This window comes from Apteryx rowi, unplaced genomic scaffold (genome assembly GCF_003343035.1).
Source record: "Apteryx rowi isolate R43461 unplaced genomic scaffold, aptRow1 scaffold_329, whole genome shotgun sequence".
Lineage (NCBI taxonomy): Eukaryota > Metazoa > Chordata > Aves > Apterygiformes > Apterygidae > Apteryx > Apteryx rowi.
This window is the reverse complement of record NW_020449741.1, coordinates 681,389-703,201: the sequence shown is the minus strand read 5'-3', so window position 1 is coordinate 703,201 and position 21,813 is coordinate 681,389.

Here is a 21,813-nt window from a genome sequence, read left to right as displayed (position 1 = left end):
GGGTTTGTGACTTAGGGAGGGAAAACTAGGCAGTGGGATCTGGAATTGCTTCACAAGGCAGGTTTTTTGTTCTCTGTCCTCCAGCAGAGTGAAAGCCTTTGGTCCCCTGGAGACAGGGTTACAAAGCCTGCATGTCTTCCTTGCAGACAGATCCACATTTCCCTGCAGCCCATTGCAAGTCCTCCTTGGAGCCCAGTGCATTGGAGGGTACTGTGGCTAGTCAGCATGCCGAGGCAGCCTGTCAGCACAGCAAGGTTCCCAGGTCTGTGTGCTGCATGTTATACTGCAGAACTAGTAAAAATTATTTCAGCATGTGCCTGTGTGGTCTGCAGTTATGCCCCAGCTTGAGATAACCTAAGCACAAGAAGCCTCAGGCTGAGCTTTAAATCTTTCTCTCCTTTGCCGTCCCCCAGCCAGCAACCCCCAAATGTTTCACCCCCTACCCCACTGCCAGCATCTCCTCTTCACAAGGAAGAGACRATTCAGGAAACCCAGCTGAAACCCCCCCTGGCTGGGCTGAGCCCTGCACACCACAATGGTGACGGCATTCAGATCCCACTTTAAATCAATTGCTGCGCCCTGGCAGCTCTATTTCCACGGTCCCATGTTATTCTTTCACTCAATCAGGGGGAGAATGACTCTGTTTTCCTTCAGCAGTTTTGATTCTTTTTTTTTCTTTTCTTTCTTTCTTCCTTTCTTTCTCAGGGCAAAGGATGGGGTCGGAGCGAATATTCGTTTCCACGGTTCCAGCTCATTGAGAACAATAAGGGCAGTAAACAGAGGGCAGCATTGCTCAGGAATGCAAAGCATTTGCCTATGGTTTAAAATTACTAATTTTTTTTACAAGCAAGAATATATATTTTTAGAGATTTAAGGACAGGCCACATTCTGCTCCCCCACCAAGCACCCCCAAACTTACAAACAGACCTTTGGCTTTTTTATGAACCGACCATAAATGTGAGAGGTGGTGGATGGCTCAGTGAGCTCTGGGGAGTCCAGCTGTTTCTCCCATTTGCATCCCAGCAATAGGCCTGTAGTGGGGAGGGGAGACCCAAAGTAACTGGTCAAAGCTGCAAAACTCAGACCTGAAGTCAGAATATTTCAGAGAAGGGCGACAAACCCACTGCTTCTTATGCTCTGATCTCTTCCTCTTGCTATAAAAACTGAAATGAAATGTGTTTGAGGGCTAAATGCACATCTGTGGTGTCCAACATTACACAGGGGCATCAGGGAAGCAGGAGGCTGTGCCCAGTTTCACTAATGGGGTAGCTCTCCAGGCTGTGGTGCTGGAGAACTTGCCAGGAGGGACCTTCACTTGGCTCTTGCAGGGGGGAAGTCTGCGTATCTGCAACACCAAACTGTCCCCACAGAGGTGTTGGGCAAGGCGGGGGGGGTCACACCCTGCTCTCAGGGCCACTGCTACCTTGAAGCTGCCAGTGAGAGTGAGAGTGAGAGCAAGAGCAGGGGACTATGGAGCTCTCTTGGCACCCCCCCCCCAGAGTCATTTGGAGCGACTTTCTGACAGCTTATAGGATCTTGGGGGCATCAGGTGCACACAGAAAGTGCAACTCTCCCCACTTGCCTCTCTCTTGCCCTCCCTGTCTTGAGGGCACTCAGGAAAACCCTGTCCATAGACTCCCTCCACATCCACCTAGCACCGTATCGCAAGCTAGTCCCCAAGGGCCACCAGCAACAGGGAGGGAGCAGGGATGACCCCACTGTGCACACCTTACAGTGAGCTAGCCCTCAAAAACCAGCAGCCACAGGGAAGCCCCCAACACAAGGATGCCACAAGGTGCCCACATATAGCTACTCCCTCCTGCTCAGTCTCCCCAAGGTCTTTGCAATCCAGCTCTACGGGAGGACTGCTCAAAGTGGCAGGTGAAGCAGGATATTTGCCACTATCCAGGAGTGGAGCACGTATCAGCACTGCTGGCTAAACTTCAAAACTGTGCACATGCTGACTCAGTTCTGGAGGACCAGCCACAGCCTAGTTACTGCGGGAAGAAGGGGCTGCTCCCAGGCACAGCTCTGCAGCAAGTACAATGCCCCAGCCCCAAGACGCTGCCCCATCCAGCCCAAATCCCACCCTGTGCTGTTACCTTGTCCACACAGGCTGAGAGCACCCCTTTTCTATTTGCTGTGAGTCAAGTCCTGTCGTTGCTTCTCCTGCTGTAAGAGTGGGACTGGAAAGACTGGAGGACTTCTGCCAGCAAGGCAGGCTTGTGCAAAGGTAGACAGCAGCGTCACTTTCACTCCTCAACCTGGGAAAGATGCTGGTGTCCAAGAGTCCCTGGGCCTAGATCTGTTCACCTGCCCAGCACAGCAGCCAGCAAACACATACACTGCCTGTGCCACAGTGGGCAGCGTCGTGTAGTCTTGTCCTGAGCCAGGGGCACACACCAAGATGGACATGTCCCTGCTAGGGTGCTGGGCACTGCTAGAGCACACAGGTTTCTCCTCAGCTACACTGGTCCCCAAATCTTCCTCTCTTTCTCCCTCTCAGAGGAGGCAGACCTACCGTGAGAGTCAGCTGAGGACGTCCAGGCTCACAGCTTCACTTCCGAAAGAAACAGAGGAGGAAAGCATTGTTTTATTGAGAGAAATTGCTTTCATATCCCTGCCCCAAAAGACATGCATGCATCCTGTCTCTATGCTGATTATCTCCAGATCTGCACATATTGGCTGCGTGATGATAGTTGTCTCCTGCTCCCTTCTCCTGCAGGCCCCCTCTGCACCCCTCCGCACGGCCCCAGGGCTGCCTTCCCTGACCTTCCACTTCAGGCAACACCTCCCCAAAGAAAACAAGGCTCTGCTTGCTAGGAGCAGCTGTGGTTTCCCCATCTGGATTCTTTTTGCAGTTCTTCTTCCTAAATGTAGCCAGTCGCAAGGAGGCTGAATGGAAACATTTGGGTCCTTTCTCTTTGCTTGCTTCTTCCTCTTTGCTCTCCATGTGGCAATGAAACTCTCTCTGCATCTTCTGCAATAGTGCGGGAGTCTGTGGGAGCAGGACATCAAGCACACTGCAAGTGATTTTCCCTTGTAGAGGAGCAAACACTGGGGATGGCACCTTGGACTAAGGCTATCCTAGATCCTGGGACATGTAATCCTGCACTGCAGGATGGACCCCTGGTGCAAGACCAGCTTAGGTCAAGGATTAGATTTGGAGACCATGTAAGCCTCTGACTGATGGAGCCCTGCTTCCATGGTCATTTTACAACAGTTGAACAGCTTAAAGAATCACAAACCATGAAGGAATATAACAGAAAGTTCACAAATCAAATAAAAGGCATAGACATAAAACTGGAAAAACATTAGCCTTTTATTGTCTCTTCAGACAGGCTTAGCATTTAAAGGCTTTTATCTCCTTTTTATGGCTTTTAGGGCGGGCTCCAAGCCAATAGGTACCTTGTGTCCTTGCTCTGTGGTAAATTACATCACAAAGAAATGAGGCTTTGGAGCAAATCACAAGCCTGAGAAAAAAAGCTCCTTTAATAAAAGAAAAAAAWATATATATATATATATTCACACACAATGCACACATCTATTGCAAAGGTGGCTTTGCCTCCCAGCAGGCAGCAAGATACATTAGCAGCTCTCCAAGAAGGAGTGTATTGGAGGACATAACAGACAGATTAGTACCCACTTCCTTGGAGGGACTCATAACTGCCAGGCTTTCAGGCTGCATAGATATCTGAGCTCTCAGGGTGCCAAACTACTCCTGGTTAATGAAGAGGCGTCTTTCATGCCCTGGACACTTCAGCCTGTTGTCTAATGTTAGATGATGAGAGCAACTGGCCTGCTGAACTTCTTTGTGCCAAGCACAGAGGACAAACTTCTCTGGTTTGGGTCTGGATCAGAATGAAAACAGGTAGGACTATGTGAAGATGAAGAGGCATCCCAGCATGGCCAGCACCTCAAGTGCTTGTGCAAACAGCTAGAGAAATACCATGTTCCTTCCTAATAGGCCCTTAGCACATCTACTCATCTCTTACAGGAACACACACACACACACACACACACACACACACCAGCATGACCTCTCCCAAACAAAGAGCTTCCCAAAGCCTGCCCTCTTGGAGGCAACTGCCCCAACTGCAACAACCCAGAAGCACCTGGAGAGGAGAGAACATCCATCTCAAGAGAGAATGGAGCTTTGATGATTCCACTGAAATTCCTGATCCCAGGAGAGGTTTGGGAACTGGAAGCTGCTGTGTAGATGTGACCAGAAAGGAAGAAGGGACTTATTGCTCAAGAATCCCAGGTGAAACATCACTTTTGACAATTTGACCAAATCACCTCTAATTAAAGGGCACAAAAAAGGATGAGAGGTGAGCTCTGTTCCAGAGATGCAGGAAGAGGAGAGAAGGCAACCAGGGGTAAGGAGATATTTTAGAGCAGAACATTTTTAACTGAGCCATAAAGAGCTCTGGCCACAGGCAGCTCAACCCTGAGTGCCTTGCCTGCCGGCCGGAGCTCAACCTCCAAAATCTGGTACGCAGACACCTCTGCAGGGTGACTGGCCAGCTGCAGTGACCCATGGTTTCAGGACAGGCTGTTCGTGCCGCAGAGCTGGATTTGCTTAATAACAGGCATTGAATTGAATGTGCTTTTTGTGAAGTTCCCTGCTGACACCAGACATCGGCTTGCATGATGAAAGGCTCTGCTTCCTGCCCCCTACCCCCAATATCCCCATGGCCTTCTCTCCCCAGACCTTCTCCTGGAATGATTCCTGTCCTTCCACCTAAGCTCTTCAAGGGATGGCAGGGGCCCCATCAAGCTCCTGGGCACAGGGAGGCAGGCAGAGAGTGGAGGTGGCCTTTGAAGCCCCATCTCACATAGTCCCATGAGAATTCTCCCTAAAATGGGATCACAGTCCCAAGCTGGGTCATGGCATTATAAATGAGGGTGACAAGCCAGACGTACCAGAGGTCACAACACCAGGAGCAGAGCCAGAAGCAAGGGTCACCAGTGCAAACTGGGCTGCGCAACATATGTAGTTGTACATCTCTGTACAATTGTGTAGTCCCGCTCCCTGCATGGGCCAGGCAGAGCCAGACTGGGTGGAAGATACCAGGCCCCTGCTCTGGGCCAGCCTGTGTTTTGGATGTGTGGAGAGTCCCTGTGTGCTTCGGATGTAATGGTACAACCACTGGAAGCACAGGGTGCAGTGTGGACCAAGCATGTGGTCTTGGAAGAGGCCAGCTGTACTGGGCAGAGGGGGAAACAAGGACCTCTGCCCTGCCCACTTTCCAAGTGACAATCAGTGTCTGCATCTGAAGGTGTCAGGCTCTGCTGAACAGCCACGTATGCCCACATCCTCCTTTCCTCTCCTCCTCAGCACCCCACCCAGCTCCATCCATCCCTTGGCCCTCTCCCAGCCCAACATGAAGGAGCACTGGGGCTGAGCTGTCCAATGTGGTAAAAGTTCCTCTTTCTATGGCACTCCTGTACCAGGCACTGGGTGCACAGTGGCAGAGAAAACCATCCCCCCAGTGAGATATGGGACTAAGCCCCAGAGGACGAGTGCCTGTGGCAACTTTCAGGAGTCAGGGGATATTAACTCACACCTCCACCTCTCCTCTCTGTCCAGCCTCTTTGTCTGGCTCTGGCTTTTCACCCACTCCTCATCTAGGTGTCTAGCTGTGGTGGGAAGTTGCCTATACCTATACTAGTTTCAGCTAGTAGTTAAGAAATGACTGATAAAAGTGATAAGAAATAGGCTGAAATGTGTCTCCACCAAAGGCTGCCAATCCTATATTTCAGCTGTTAACTAGGTGTCCTGGTTTTTGCCAGTGGGGCTGGGGACCTCTGCTGAAATCCCACAGGCTGCTGGGGGTACAAGACAGTAATTTAGGTGCCTAAATAGGGACTTAAGTTTCACTTTCCAAATCTCATCTTCCTGTTCTTAGTAAAAACTAGCTGTGTGGACAGACATGGAGGATTCTGAGAACCATCACGCTGTGGATGGCAGATCAGGAGAGGAGGTCCCAGCAGACCTGTACTCCCCAGAGTGCTCAGGGGAAGATAGTGCTGCCCCTGGAACAGGGACTTTATGGCCAAGTGGAAGACCAAGTTTTATATCACCATTCAAACAAAACACCTTCTGGCCAGATGACAGGCCTGAGGAGCAGCCACAGGCAGGGGAGGGCCTGATGAAGGAGAGCTGCAACAGCTTTTGCATCCCCTTTCAGGAGGCCACAGGGAGTCCTGCAACAGGGGGACATGGACACAGTCGATAGCCCACAGAGAGGAAGCAAAAGTAAAGGAAGCAGCATTCGAAGGGTTAAAGGTGGCTTTCCYACCCAGCTTATGTTGTGTGCCAATCCTCCAAGCCATGTGTTTGAAATCCTTTCTGCTATCTCCTGAAAATATTTACAGTACATGCAGATAAATTAGCTGTAGTGCTTATTACGTCTCCCTGGAAATATATACAGCAGTTAAAGATGTTTAAAAAAATAGCCAAAAGCCTTTTCTTTACTATATCTGGAAGATATTTCACCGTGAGGGGAATTTACAGGGCTGGGTGGCAGGGAAATCGCATTTATTTTCACTCAAGTAGAGAAAGTTAAAGGACCCTTCACTGGAGTTTATTTTCCTCTCTAATTGTGAGACAAGGGCCAAGGTTTGCTTAGAGTGGGCCAGAGTGTGGAGTCTGGGAGCAGGAAGGGTTTATATACAAGCAGTGATGGAGACCTTGAACAAAGGACCTTCTTGGTACCTTAGGCTCTAAGGAAACCCTACGTGCAGTTGGGAATGGCTCCAGTGAGTTCTGAGCATGGCTTGCACTGCAAAGGCGTGTCAGCATGCTCCATATCACCCCCTGAACACTACACTCCGGTAGGACACAAAGTCAAAGAGCTCATAGAAACACATAGGTATGGACCAGGACTGTAGGAACAGCCCTGCACCATTGGTGCAGGACACACTAATTTAAAGGACCTCTGGATGTGCCCTCAAGGAAAACTGGTGATGTGGAGGCTCTAGTTTGAGACACCATCACTAGACAGTCACTGTCTTGCCAATTTACAGCCCATCTTAAGGATGATTGTTGAGAAAGTAATGGCAGAGCATCTCCAGGTTAATGCAGACCCTGGTTTCTAAGCTCTCAGCTATGGTAGCACACATTTCTCTGAGACAGCACTATCTTAGGTCGACAGCCTTGACCCAGTAACACACAGAAATTCAGGTGATCAGACACTTTTGGTGTCCCAGGCTATCTACTCCAAGTTCTGGAGTGCAGCCTCCTCCCTGTCTGAGGGGAACTCAGCTGTGATTTGTGAAGCTGATCACACTCCTTACAGGCCTTCTCCCACAAGAGTCTTTTTTGTCCTTTCTGCCATATAAAGCACATGTTTCTGAAGGTGCTTAAAGGGTCCTGAAAACCTGCAGGCTGAGCTATTGCCTCCCATTCCCCGTGCAGGCCCAAGTTAGGAACCCCAGCAAAGATAAAGTGATAGGACATCATCTGGTGAGGCTTACGTGGAGGAATAATAAGAAATGTCTGGGCTCTTTGATGGCTCCATCCATTTGTGCTGTTACCACAGAAATACATCCCCTCTCCCTGCCCCAAAGAGAATCATTTTTTATATGCCTTCATCTGCTATTGATAAAAACGTTTCTGGTTTCCTTGAGCCATGTCTACCTGAGCCAGTAGAGCAACACAATGGGAGCTGGCCGACAGAGCACAACAGTTGGTGCTGAGAGCTTCGAATCCACATGCTGCACGTTTCCAGGCTCTGCTTTGGAACAGCTCTAGTCTGATCCCATGGACTGAACACCCATTAGATGCCTTCCTGGGATGACTCTTCCAGTTCACATGCCCTGCATCAGGGAGCAAAAGGGCCAGCTGCTCCTGAAGGGCAGGCAAGCCAGGAGCCGAGGGTTACCCCAGGGCAGGCAGTGCCCTCCCCAGTAGGGCACAGTCCCACAGGGTGGGAACAGAGCAGGCAGAGCCAGGTGCTGGTAACGGGGTCCATTGACAGCCCCAGACAAGGCAAGCGATGAACCAGGCCCTGGGTCCATCCAGAGAATCCAGTCAGGAGCAAAAGGAGACAGGGCCAGAGACAGAGTTGGAGACAAGCTACCACAGATATCAAAGGGGTCCATCAAGATGACACACTACTTACCAACACCTCCAAGGTCCATGCAGGAGACAGTACTGGAGACAGGCACACCTACAAAAGGCAGGGACTGAAGGCCCCTGGGCACCTGGGTCCATGGCTGGGCAGGGGGAGGTGGGGTCCAGGTAAGGCTGGTCACAAGAATCAAGGCCTATTAGTGCATTCAAGGTCCTGACACCCTGAGATTGCTCAGTGTCACCATCCAAAATGCAGTAAATGGGGTCAACTGGGAAACTTGCTCCTGATCCAACCTAAATGCTACTGTAGATGCTCCCTTTGCTATTACAGTCCATGCCATACCTGCCTACTGCTGTGTGAATTCTTGTATGCAAGAGAAAAGCAACAACTGATATTGTCTCCCTGCACTAATATCTTACTTGCTTCTAGGTGAAAATAAAGGTGATCTTTAAACCATGTCTGCAAAAGAGGGACCAGTAAGCTTTCCCCATTTCCAGACTTCAAAGCTGACACATACTCAAATGTCTTTCCCTGAAGCCCCCAGACATCCATGCTGGGGTAAAAGGGGCTGTGGTGGAACCTCTCCACTTCTCACTTAGCTTGCTGTGAGAGCCTGCAGTTAGTATCATCATGCTGAGGGAAACCTTGTTGCATGAACTGCTCTCTTCCCTTCTTTTCTGGCTTCTCCCTTGAACAATGTCTTTTATGGTGGAGGCACCTGCCAGCTAGAAATCAAAGGCCAAAGTCCCCAAATGCACTCACAAGAGGTCACTAACCCATTAGATGACACTTCTGAGCCACTAGCATTGAGATCTGGAATTGAACTGGTGGCCTCGACATAAAAGGCTTTGGGAAGCCATTTGCTAATTACCCTGAGTCACTCGCTCCCTCTGGCTGTTTTGAAATTCATATCTAATGAGTGGTTTGGGTGAAGGAATTCTAAAAAGATGCAAACAGTTCTTTTGCCAAAATAAAGAGAACCAGAGCTGTGCTTATAAACATATAAATCATTTCTAGTTTTTAGCTTGCCAACAAGATACTTGTTTCTTCATACGGATTTGGGAGCAAGCAGGGAGGAAGGGCTGGAGCAGGAGAGGGAGAAGGAAGAAGCACATTATGAACAAGGAGCTAAATGAAATACCCTACTACATCTTTCCAAAGGGAACACATTCTTTTCTTAGACTAGGACACCAGAGGCACCAGTGGCCCTCCAGAAAGTCTCCAGAAAAAAAGAGCCAGTTGGTGGAAAGTTGGGCTCTTCACCAGGTTTTCTGGTTTTTGGCTTCTCAAACAATGATCTGTAGCAAATTAACTCAACCAATTCTTAGTTTTCTCTCAAAGTGAGGGATACCATATCCTGGGCCAGGCAGGGAGATGAAACATCCTTGAGGTGGAGGGAACATGCCTGCTGTCCCTTCTTTCTGGGCACTCCTCCAAACCAACCCCTGTTCATGATCCCTTTGTAGTGGAGGGATGGGCTGGAAGACAGAATCAGGAAGGCGGGAGGGTTGAGGTGTTGCATGGAGAGATGGGGGTGGGACACTGGACATGTGAGGCTGGGAAGGAGATGGACCCAGTGGCATACTAAGAACACTGTTGACCTGCCAACTTGTTTCTTGTTTGGTCACATGACTCAATAGCTAGACTTCAAACTATAATTAGGATTTTTACCAGTCTTTCCATTCAACCTGCATTGAAGATTGTGAGTCAATGTCTCCCTACCCCACTGGGGTGGGAGGTGCTAACCACTGCTAGCCAACAAGGCGGCTCCAACTCCTGCATCCCTACTCCCCACCCTCCACCTTGCCGGGGTACTCAACAACACGGCTCTAAGTAGGGGCAGCACCAGGGCTCCCCAGCTCTGGTAGCTCCCCACGCATGAGGAAGACCCTGTCTGGGAGAACTTGTTCCACCAGTTTCTGAAGGGGATATGAGTCTGGGGCAACTGGGTGACTCACTACGACACTCGTGACACCCAACTGAGACAAGAAGGAAAACCTTCAAGAGATGTCAACTTCTAAGTGCACCAGCATAAATCACATACTGAGTTTCCCCTGGACTATCATGGGGCACTATCAGCCAAGACTCTGCTCCTGGCATAACCCTCCTCACAGTGTATTTGCACATCTTTATCGGTGCTTGTCTGTAAGTTTGTTACCTGAGCAGGACTTTTATGGGACAACAGAAAAATGGCATGACTCGCCTGAAACAAATCCAAGCATGGCACAACCATGGCTTTCAGAGGACAGAGCTCACCTGTTTGCAGACTCCCTCATAGCAGTCCTCTTGGAAACCATGATGTTCATGCTTATGACATTTGCTATGCCTCTGGCTGTGTTTGGTGCCCCCCCCAAACACCCACAAAGGACAGGCCTCACTCAGAAGAGCCCATGCTGTATGGCCAGACCAGCACATGAAGATTAATCTGGAAGAAAGACAAAGATCATCTACGCTCACTCCTTATCCAGGATGGGCTCCAGGAACCAGGCTGAGAGCAGAGAAAGCCACAATGCCAAGCAGGAGTATCTGCAACCCTAGAGCTGTGGGCTGTCTGGGCAGACTTGGTCTGCCTGTGATAGTGTCTCTTTGCTTTACCAGTCACTCGCGCAGGAGCTGGGAGGTGGGGAAACCTGCTCCATGAGAAGAAAGCTGCTCGGATGGAAGAGGTTTCTACTGAGCTTGTGCTAACTGCATTTTTTCCCGAATAAAGTGTTCTAACTTGGTCAAATTTGAGTATATTCCAGGGACACAAGACAAATCTCAGACTCTCTCCCTCACCACTTGCCAGATTTCAAGCTCTTGCTTCAAAGGCAGAATTTTAAAACAAAGTAAGGACTAATGCTTTATTTTCCCCTACCCTTGTTCTTGGAAACAGCTATGCTCTCTGGCTGAAATTTTCCCCCAAAACTTAACTGGAGGCTGCAACTCACCCTGAAAAATTCCCACCCTGCCTGGAACAGTTTGGCAAAGTTAGGAACAACCAAAGGCAAGATTTTATAAAAGGAAGTGCCAAGCACCCTTAAAAGTAGGGGGTTCTTCCAGCCCCCATATGCCCAAAGCACATGGAGCCTGTCTGCAGCACATTCAGAGCGCAGTCACTTTATTTATAGGATACCAAATATCTGCTTCATTCTTCTAGGGGGTCTTTCCCCTTTTTTTCAACTTGCGGAAGCCAACCAGATAACCAAAGCCGTTCCTCACTTTCACAGCAGATAAGCTAATTGTCGGATGTGCCCTTTGAGATAAGAGGATCCTCGGTTTATGAGTGAACATGTGTTCTTAGGAAACACAGTCACCAAGTCTTGATGCATGTGATAACCCGAGGATGTGCAGGCTCCCTTTCAGGGAAACTCAAGAGTCTGCCTCTGGATTTTTACTCAACTATGGGGGCTCAGGGGCAGCTGCAATTAGGCCACGGGGACCAGACAGCAGCATGTTTTCACTGGGGGTATTTTAATCTGTCCCCCATCCTACCTTGACTTAAACTAGCCTTGTTTGAGGGTAAGTTCTTGAATATCTCTGGTGATGAGGACTGCACACCTTCCTGAGGCCACTGCAAGGCTCACCTTGAAGTGATAGCAACATTGGGCTCTCAAGAGCTCTGTGCAATTCCCAAGGGTTTTTTATCAAAGCCTCTTTCCACATAACCCCAGTCTTTCCTGGCATAGGTAAACATCAGCTGTGCTTTACTGAGACATGCAGAGGGGATGGCAGGGCAAAGGTGTGGGGAAAAGAAAACAGGGGTCCTAAGTGCCAACCCCTGCCCTGACTATCTCTGTTTCAGAGGCAGATGAGCCCTAGACCCATTGTCCCCACTCCAACCATTCACCTACCAGCCCCTGGGACTGATGTTGTGCTGCAAACTGGAGCAGCTGTGGGCTCAGGCACTGACACTCCTCACAAGAGGCTGGAAGCCAGCAGCACTATCATGGCATCCCCCGGCCCGCAGCGAGCTGCAACAGGAAAGAGGAACCCCGGAGCTGTGGCTTCACCTGAGGTGCACAGGGATGCACACACAGTCGCATACATGCACAGCGACGCTCTCATGCAGAGCACTGGGCTTTGGCACTAACCAGGCCTCCAACAACAAGGTGTCCTGCACAATGAGGTCTTAAGCTGACTTCACAAACCGACATTTGTTTTCCCCTTGGGGAGTCTCCACAAGGGGATGACCTGCCCTTTCTCCTTAGCAACGGACTGCAGCAGCCTGAAAGGACTGCAGCTGGGATTCGGCACAGGGGCTGCAAAGGCATGTGTCCCGTTTCCCCCCCCCCTTCCCTCCCCTCCCTTCCTTTGGATCGATGCGTTCGCTGTCCTGACTTCAAATAAGATGAGGGTATCTCATGCCAAAATGCACTGCAGGCTGGAGGAAACATGCCCCTGCCCACCAGAGTTGGTGAGGAGCAGGATTCAGCACACCCTTCACACACAGAGCATGGCATGGCACAGCACAGTGCTTGCCATCCCCTGCCAGGGACTGAAGTAGCAGGTCACTGTGCTCCTGCCAGCTCATGTCTCCAGCACTCGTGCTTGGCCACAGATCCCCATGGGTTAGCGCCTGTTGGGAGCAGACAGGCCAAAGCCAGGAAGGGGAATTGGGGCGAGCAGGAGGTCTGAGGGCAGAGTTGCTCTTTCATTTCCTTAAAGACTGGAAGAGAGGAGTGAAAATGAAGAAGGAGCCAGGGCATCAGAGGAGTCTATTCCTGAGTCCCTTCTGTCCACCCCTGGGGAAGATGCTCAGGTGTGCTGAACCACTCAGCGTACAGGAGAGGGCTGTAGGAAGAGAATCTGCCTGTCTGCCCAGCACCGGAAACAGCTTTCGGTGTGGCCTTGCCCTCCTGCCTGCCCTCCAGTGCAGACAACAGCCCCTGCTGTTCTCTGCCACAGATGGGCCAGAGTGGGGCATCTCATCCCCAACACACCAGTGAGTCCCTGTGGTGGGGAAGCCTCCTGGCTACTGGTGCAGATGTTCCATCCAGTGTCTCACTTCCAGAGCCACCACACACAGTAGGCACGTGCAGGAAAGATCACAACAAAGGCACCCTCCATCCCCTGGGATTCTGTTCCATCTCCCATCCCAAGGAGTTCACCAGTGCCACAGCAAGGCCTTGTTCCCTTCCCCCCCACCTCAGGCAAGTCACCCTCACTCCACTCTTCTGTCCTTTCCCTCCCTCCCCCTGAACAGCCATCACTCACCAGGCTTTGATTATGGCCACAAAGGAGCCTTGGATGAACCACAGGGAAGCTGGAGGGAGGTGGGCAGATGATGAAAGAGCTGTCAAATGGGATTAAACAGTAACCGTCTCCCCTACTGCTGGGCAGAGGGAAGGGGGACAGATTGTACTGGATTGTAATGCACGAGCCCTCCTGCTGCTGGAGCCTGCCAGGCCCATCCTCCCCACAGGCTACTGGCCAGCCAGCCCTCTGTCAGTGGGCCAGGGTGGCAGCCTGTGGCGGGAGGAGGCTGAGAGCTGATCCCCACGCTGGAGGTGATGGGCAGATGATGTGTGGCAGCAATGCCTAGGCAGCAGTGGAGGATGGAGAGTTCTGGGATGTAGACATGGGAAGGGGAATGAAGGGAGAGCAGGAGGAAGGGAGGGAGGGCAGCAAGGAGGATGGTGAGGAGGGGCCTTCAGCGAGGAAAGGGTCTTTGCAAAAATGCCCGTGTAACATCTGAGCACAGCCATTGGCATCACCTACCAAACCCAGGTGCTCCCCTGGGTGAGACCCCCCTGAACCACTTGTCCTCCACCTTTGGCCTGGGGCTCCTCATGGATCTAAGGAGGTCCTTCATCCAAAATTTCTAATTTAGATTTTTCTAATTTTTAATTTGAAAAATAATATTTGAAAAGAAAAATTTCTAATTCGAAACTAATGGCCCTCAGCAGTTTAGAGGGAAGCTCTGCCCATTGCCAGCCACCACCTCCATTGTTGATGTCCCATCAGGACTCAGCTTGCAGTGCTGGTGGCCAGACATCTGTTGTTCCTGACATTGCACTCGTCACCCCAGTCACTTCCCTGAGAGGACATGGTCTGGCAGTTGATGCCTCTCACTCATAGGGTCTTTCTCGCAAATAGTTGTCTACAACTACCTTTCTTTTCTTGGCCTCAGATGGGCCAGGGCAGCAGGTCCCAGAGGTAGGGCAATGGTAGAAATGCTTCCTGGGGAGCTTAGGGAAAATTGTAGCAGTGTGAAGCAACTGGGGCATCAGGACAGCATCATAGCTGCCTTGTGGCACTCTGCACCCAGGGTCTTTCAGCAGAGAGTCGCTGAGCAACATCAGCCACCTCACTCAGCCAGATATCCAGGGATCAGGGCTCTATGGCTCTCTGCCAGGCTGGGGGCCTGAAGGACAGACATGAAGCAGCCTGGGCAGGAGAAATGAGAATCAGTGACTTTACCTTTTCATACTTCCTCCTAGAGACCCCCCCCCCCCAACCAGAGCATCACAGTGACAGGCCCTGCAGCTTGGAGAGTGAGGGAAGACATGCCATGAGCCTGCACGGGGACCTAACGTGTTCCTTGCTCTGGTGAGTTGCTCCTAGAACATGTTTTTCTCCTCTCTGGGTCATGAAGGATTTCAATCTCTCCACATCCCACACAGCTCCCTCAGAGCACCCAGGAGGTGAGGAAGGACTTCCAAGTCAGCACATCCAACAAGATGCCAAGCCATGCTGCAGCCAGGCTCTCCTGTGGCTCTCACCCCTTTCACCCCTGAACCTCCTCCTCCAGGGATCTGACTTCATGTTTTTCTGTTCATCTGCTCCTCAGGACAAGATGTGTAGGCAGGGGATGTTTTGGACTTAGATAGCTAGTTGGGGATGTTGTTGGCAAAGATCACAACTTATGCAGGATCTAAATACTGGCATTGGCTCTGCTGGGACTTAGAGAAGGCACTGGACTGTCCCAGCAAGCGAGTAGATTGGGGGTCTGGAAAGCCCTATGCAAAGAGCCCTCCACCAAAGCAGAGCCCTGCAACACCAGTAAAATCAGGACTGTCCTTGGGTGGTCAGCTAGCTCTTTACCCCTTCTGTGTTTCCAGATTTTCAGGTGCTCAGTCATCCTACCCTAGGACTGCTTTTAGCTGGGGAGGGTTATACAGTAGAGCAGACCTTTCTCTGCGGTCTCACAGCAAGTCAGAGGCTGAGGAATGGGCGACAGGCTGTGGATGTGGCTAACTGGGAAGGACTGACTTCCTACCAGCCATGGAAAGAGCCATCAGAGGGACAGACAGAGGGAGATCCCTCACCCCCTCCCCACAGGGCCAGTTCCCCAGCATGGCCACCCCTCACAGGAGCACACCAGCCTTTGGACACTCACACTTTGTGGGCCCCAGTTTGCTTTCCAAAAGCACCCATTGCACCACATAAAGGACCTTGTATAGACCATGTCAGCGTCTTCACCCACTGCCTCCTCCCCCATCCCACCTGCACGCTGGAGCCCCCAGATGGGCATTCACACACAGACCCCCCTCGTCCCCCAATACACCAAGTACTCGCCACCCACTCCGCCAGCGGCAGCTCCAGTTTCTCACAGCACCCTCTTTTCTGTGCCATTCGTCATGGCCCCCTGCACAAAAGCCAGGGAGAGAAAGAAACAAGGAATAGGAAAAGGAAGGAAGATAAAAAAAAAAGAGAGAGAGAGGGAGCAAGCAAGAATGAAAGAAAGAGGGAGGACAAAGAGTGAAAAGACCTAGGTCTATCACTGAGTGAGTGCAAAAGGGGAGGAGGGAAAATAATTAAATAAATAAAGCACCTCAGTGGTTTGCAGGGCACTAGAAGACAGGCCAACCACAGCTGAATTTTAAATGCCTGCCACACAATCAGTCTCATTTTGTGAAGAGAGGAAGCTGTGTCCAAAGCCCCTCATGTTTATTCATGAGAAGCCCCACTGGCCCCTCCCACCCTATTGTCTTTGGGTATCAATCATGCAGCCTTTATTTTGGGGCATCTGTCAAGGCCGATGAATGGCAGAGGGGTAATAAATGAGATGGCGGGGCCCAGGAGAGGGAAGCCAATGTGGGCCATGCTGGACCCACTCAAAGCACTGTGGCAGGACGATGGGGCTGCTCTGTCCTCCCTGCACCCCTTCCTGCTCCTCTCCTCTGTCCCACACAGTCTGGAGGTTATTTCTGCCCCCCACTGCTATGATGAGCCCTTCCTTCTCAGTGTGCGGGCAAAGGGAGTCTGCAGCCTTGTGTGTGGCACTGATACCACTTGATGCTCCTACCCTTGCAAACTACTGAGCAATTGGGGGAGAGGCAGACACAGCACTGAGCAAGGGCAGAGCAGACTGCTCCAGGATCAAAGTGTGGGTTGTAACTGTATCTCTGTACCCCAGAGCTGCATGGTCAGCCACCAAACATGGCAGGGACCCCAAATAAGTGCCCTCCCATGCAGACAGCAGCTTGGAAGGACAGGAGGCAGGGCCCTCTGCAGACTTGGTCCCATCACAGCTCTACAGACCGCATTATTCTGGGGTAACCATAGCAGGGACAGGCCTGCAGAAGGGCAAAGCATGGCTGTGGTGGGTGCTGCATCCGCAAACAAATCCATCAGTTCAGGCCCTGGGGAGATCCCTGCCAATTGTCAGAGAAGGGGTGCCTGTGGTGGGCAGCAGCAAAGCCGAGACATAGTACTGCACCATGAGTGCTGCTACTTGGGATGGGGTCACAGTGGGGGTCAGAGACAGTACTGCTGAAATGCAGGAGCAGCAATCTTCATCTTCCAAGAGCAGTGGAAATTTGTGGTCCAGCCTTGCCACTGGTTTCAAGGACCTAGCTCCTGGTTCATCTGTACAGGGCAATAGAAGGTGCATTGGGGATGTAGGAAGCTATGCTGGGGAAAGACTTGGGAGGCAGACTGCTGAATAATTAAAGCAGCAGCTCATATTCAGGAGAGTTGAGTCTCAGAACTGCATTCTGGTCCAGGTCACAATTTTCCTTTCTCTCCTGATAGAGAGAAGCAGTTTCTCTTCAGTGAAAACTTTTCTTCTTCTCTCCATGGTACATGGAAGAGAAGGTCGTCATGGGGAGAAGCAGGTGAACTCAGTACCAAAATTAAACTTGGTCATGTCAAGAGGCTCAGATAATTCACAACCCAGAAGCTTAAAGAAATAAGCAAGACACTGGAGTGTCTTGGAGACAAGAAGATTTAAAGGACACAGACATAATGAATGCCAGCCAGCCTGGCTTTGTGGAAAGCAGGTCATGTCAAAGAAACCTGGCATCTCTTCTCCCTTCAGGCCTGGGTGCAGGTTTAATTGACAAAGGCGGCTGATGAAGACAGCTTGGCTTTCTCCATCTGAGTCTTTCACTGACCTCATATTCAAGGGAGATGATGTCTACTAGACCCTTTCACAGGGAATGACTACACGATGAAGTGGCAGTGTTTTGCAAAGTAATAACAAGATCTCCTGGCTGGAAGCTGACACTCATCAAATTCAACCTTAAAATAAAAGCTACAACCTTGTAGCTGACAGGAAAGGCAGCGAAAAAATAAAGCAGCTTTCAATGGCATGGCCATGACCAGGTCAGGCTGAAGCTTCTTCCCAAGCACATGCTGTTACCCAGCTTCTGGGAGAGATGTCACAGCCTCTGTGTGCAGGGGGGGAAAGGGGACAAGGGCTGGACAGCCGTGACAGTCTCCATCACAGTACCCTGGTGGCAGAGCGCAGACAGCAGATCTGTCATATTCACCACCACCACCAGATCTTGTGCATCGAGGAGGCTTGGGAGGGCCCTGGGCAGAGACAGCAGCCCGGGAGAGCAAACCTGGCCTGGCAGCTCAGGGAGCAGATGGTGCAGTCAACAGGGGGAAGAGAGAAGACACCTCCACGTGAGGGCCAGGAGTCAGTGCAATGGTACAGCTCCCCTGTCAGTACCCAGAGGTGTCTGCTGGGTCAGGGAAAGCGGCTGAGTGAGTAAACTTACAAATCCGATCCCCCACAAACACATTTGTCCTCTGTCTTGCATATAAATGACAGAGAGTTGTTTCAGCCAGCATGCATGTCTGCGAGTGCCACAGTGACTAGGAAGATCTCAGAGTTTTGCCTCCACCCCCATCTGCTCAGACTTGGTCCCCGAAGGAAGCTGGCTCAGCACTTCTCACATGAGCTCTGTCCAAGAAAGTATTCTTGGAAGGGCATTAGGTTATTGGCTTGAAAGTCACCTTGTAGCCATATAAACCCAAGCACAGCTGCCAGCTGCACTTCCCTGCCTCTCTCCTTCTGCTTTCAAGCCTTCGGCAGAAAACACCTCTGTAATCTCAGCGAGGAGCTCCCTAGATTCCTTTTGCCTCTGCCCATCACTTCAGCAATTACCATGTGCATAGGCCAGTTCCTGCCTCATCTCTCTCTCCCCATGCCCCTGCTCGATTGTGTACATTTGACTCCTGTCTCCAGCACTAAGGCAAAGTCTCTAGCAAGCTTTGAGATGCTCCTGTGTGCAGAGATACCAGACCCCAAAACCAGAGTCCAGCCACAGTTTGAAAATCAGCCCCTACACAAGGTTTGAAGGAAAGCCATGGCCCTGGAAACCCTCAGCCTTGGGGGCCCTGAAACATGGGGCTGAATTTGCAAGCAGCACCCTGCCATGACTGTTCGCGTGGCAGGAGGAGATGGAAACCCTTGCTGCAGCTGGGGCCTCCATGCACCAGACTCTGTGCAGAAGAGTAGCAAGGGGCAGTCCTGGACCGGGAGAGGCTGCCAGCTCTGCAGACAAGGCAGACAAAGACAGTGTTGTTTTCCCTCTTAAGCCCTGCAGAGAGCCTGAATGGCTTACCACAGGTCACCCGGGGAGAGCCAAGCTGGGAACCAGCTCTCCCAGAGGCCAGGTGAGTGATTGCACCCCAGCCACCACCTTCTCAAGATGACAGTGCTCAGGATTAGCCCCACAGCTCTGTTAAAGAACCTGCTTTCAGCAAGATTATTAAATGTATCACTTTTAACTGCCTTCCCTGGGACTGTGCCACTAGACCTTCACCTTTTCCTGGCCCAGGTCAAACCACTCGCTGTGGGAGGGAGGGCAGAAGGAGGTGGGTAGAAAGGAAATAGGTGGGAAAACCAATGTAAACTTAATCCTAGCAAAAGTTAAGTATCTCCTGATCCAAAGCAGGGAATCTGGGAACCTGACAGCCTGAAAAATCACACAGAATTACAGAATGGTTGAGGTTGGAAGGGACCTCTGGAGATCATCTAGTCCAACCCCCCTGCTCAAGCAGGGTCACCTAGAACACGTTGCACAGGATCACGTCCAGGTGGGTTTTGAATATCTCCAGAGAAGGCGACTCCACCACCTCTCTGGGCAACCTGTTCCAGTGCTCTGTCACCCTCACACACCCTCCTATCTCCTTTCTGACCAGGTGCCATGGGAGAGGGCTTCGACTGGGAGAAGTACCAACAAGGAGAGAGGATGGTTAGCAGATAAGTGCCTCACCGTCTTGTATTCTAGCCAGTCCACATCCCTGCACTGCTGGGAGAATGTTTTCCGTGAGCTCTGTGTTTTGGAGACCTCACTTCCCACTAATGAGATGCTTCCTAGGTTGTAATTCGGACAAGTTGGCTTCAGTTAAGAGAAAAGCAGAAGGAAAATCCTCTCAGCTCTTCCGGCTTCTGTAATTGAATGCAAATTGCTCCGTAAGTATCTGCAGCCAAACACCCCTGCGGCCACAGAGCAGAGAAGGGAGTGCCTTGCTCCAGAAGGGATGGTTTCTACCACTGGGTGATTTTCCCAGCATGCATACTTGGCTCTTCATGACAAAGGGAGAGAGCTGGGAGGCACTTCCCCAGCCAGCATCCTCACTTCATGGAGGCGATGACAGTGTGGACAACATACGTGCAGGAGGCTGTGATCCTCCCACCGTCTACTGCTGCACTTCCCTGCCCACCAACCCCATCTCCTCTGCAGACAGGCCCATCTCTGGGACCTGGGGCCAGTGCTGGCTGCGTCAGGGACTGCCTGGGTAGTCCTTCCAGGGAAGGAAATGTTTTGAGGAAGAGCAATGCCCTGTCTGTGAGGGATGTTCTTCAGGAGAGAAAATGGAACCAGTTCTGGTTGTGCTGGTGGAGGGAGGGAAGAAATTCTGGAAGCAGACAGCTTGCAACACTGCCCTGGCTTATTTGACATGGGCTATGTGGTGAAGGGGAGGACTCCTATTTCTCCCTGGAGCCACTCTGGATAAAAGAGCCATGGCAAATCTTAGGCACCCCTCTGACCAGTGTCAGAGAAGTCTGTCAACAGCCCCCTACCTGCCTTTCATGCTAGTAGCAGGGATGCCTTATTGCAAGCAGTCAGCTGTCCGGGATGTTGCAATTGCACCCAGCATCCAAGTGTCTTCCATGCAATGTCTTCCCTGCTTCTGTGACCACCACTCTTCCCTCTGAGGCACAGGAAAGTGGTTGGGCTGAGTTCCAGCCCTCACTGCTTGGTGGAGAGCAGGAATGGCACCAAGAGCAGTGTCGACCCCCTGGCCCTCACCCACAACCCATGGAGAAATCCAACTGCAACCTGCTCTCCTGGCCACCTGTAATGAAGCCTGAGAGGGAAACAGGCCTGGGGAACAGGAGGGATCACAGGGAACCCAATGGGGCCATTTGTACTGGGGCAGGGCCCTGCCAGGGCTGGCCAGGATGTAGGCACAATCAGGAGCTGTGGGGTGAGCAAGGGGTGGAAGGGAACAGGACGCTAAGGGATATGCCCCACCACTGCCTCTCCAAGAACCTCAGAGGGGAACCACTGCTAAGAAGAAACTTTTCAGAACATACTAGCAAGCTCACTGAGTGCTACATGACACAGCAGCTCTGGGTCATCCTGAGGAGCTCAGCCTGGCTTTCATTCCATCTAATTGCAATAAATTCCTCCTAAATGCTGACAGATTCTGAGAGAAAGGCAGTGCTCCCCAGCCAGGCTGCTCTGTGGTATGGCCCATGTGCCACACTGGCACAGCAGCCCACAGGTTATGTACAAGCACGGAGACGCTAATACACCACCACCCCTGCCTGGCGTGCAGCATGATAGGAGATGTCACCGAGCCTTTGGCCTCACCCCAGCTGCCTGCCAGTCCCCCCATTGCTCAGCCCATCCTGTCCCACCAGTGGCAAGAGGCATCTCCAACAGCCCAGTGTGACCCACTGACACGATGCAAATACAATATGCATGCAAATGCAGTAAGCTGTGAACACCTCTGTGTATAGACACAGACACATGCAATAAGATCCACAGATACACAAACACACTCCCAGGGAGATATTTAAGCAGGCAAAAGGAATGGTCCCAGATGCCCAAACTTGCTAACAGACAGATTGAACAAGACAGCCAGAGCCCCACGACATGTGCGTACACACAGTCAGACATATCCATATACAATACCTCATTAAACATGGGCATGTACAGTCCCAGATTAGGTCTGGCTGGGCTGTGGGCACTGGGCCAGGCTGGGATCAGGGTTCAAATTCAGTTTTGACAGTTCTGAAATCTCACGAGCTGTTCTCATGGGATTTCCATTGCCCTGGACTGTCAGCTGGCACTGAGAAACATTGGGGCAACCCTGGACTAGAAAAGGGGACCAAATGTTAAAGGCCATCTAATCCTAAAAGCAGGTTCAGATCCAGTGACCCGAATTCAAAGCACTTTCCCTGCACTGCAAAGGGGATTTTAGCCCAAGGCTCTCATACATCAGACAGAGCCTCCCCTCTCCACAGTGCCTGGGGAACCCCCATGCACCAGACATGTTG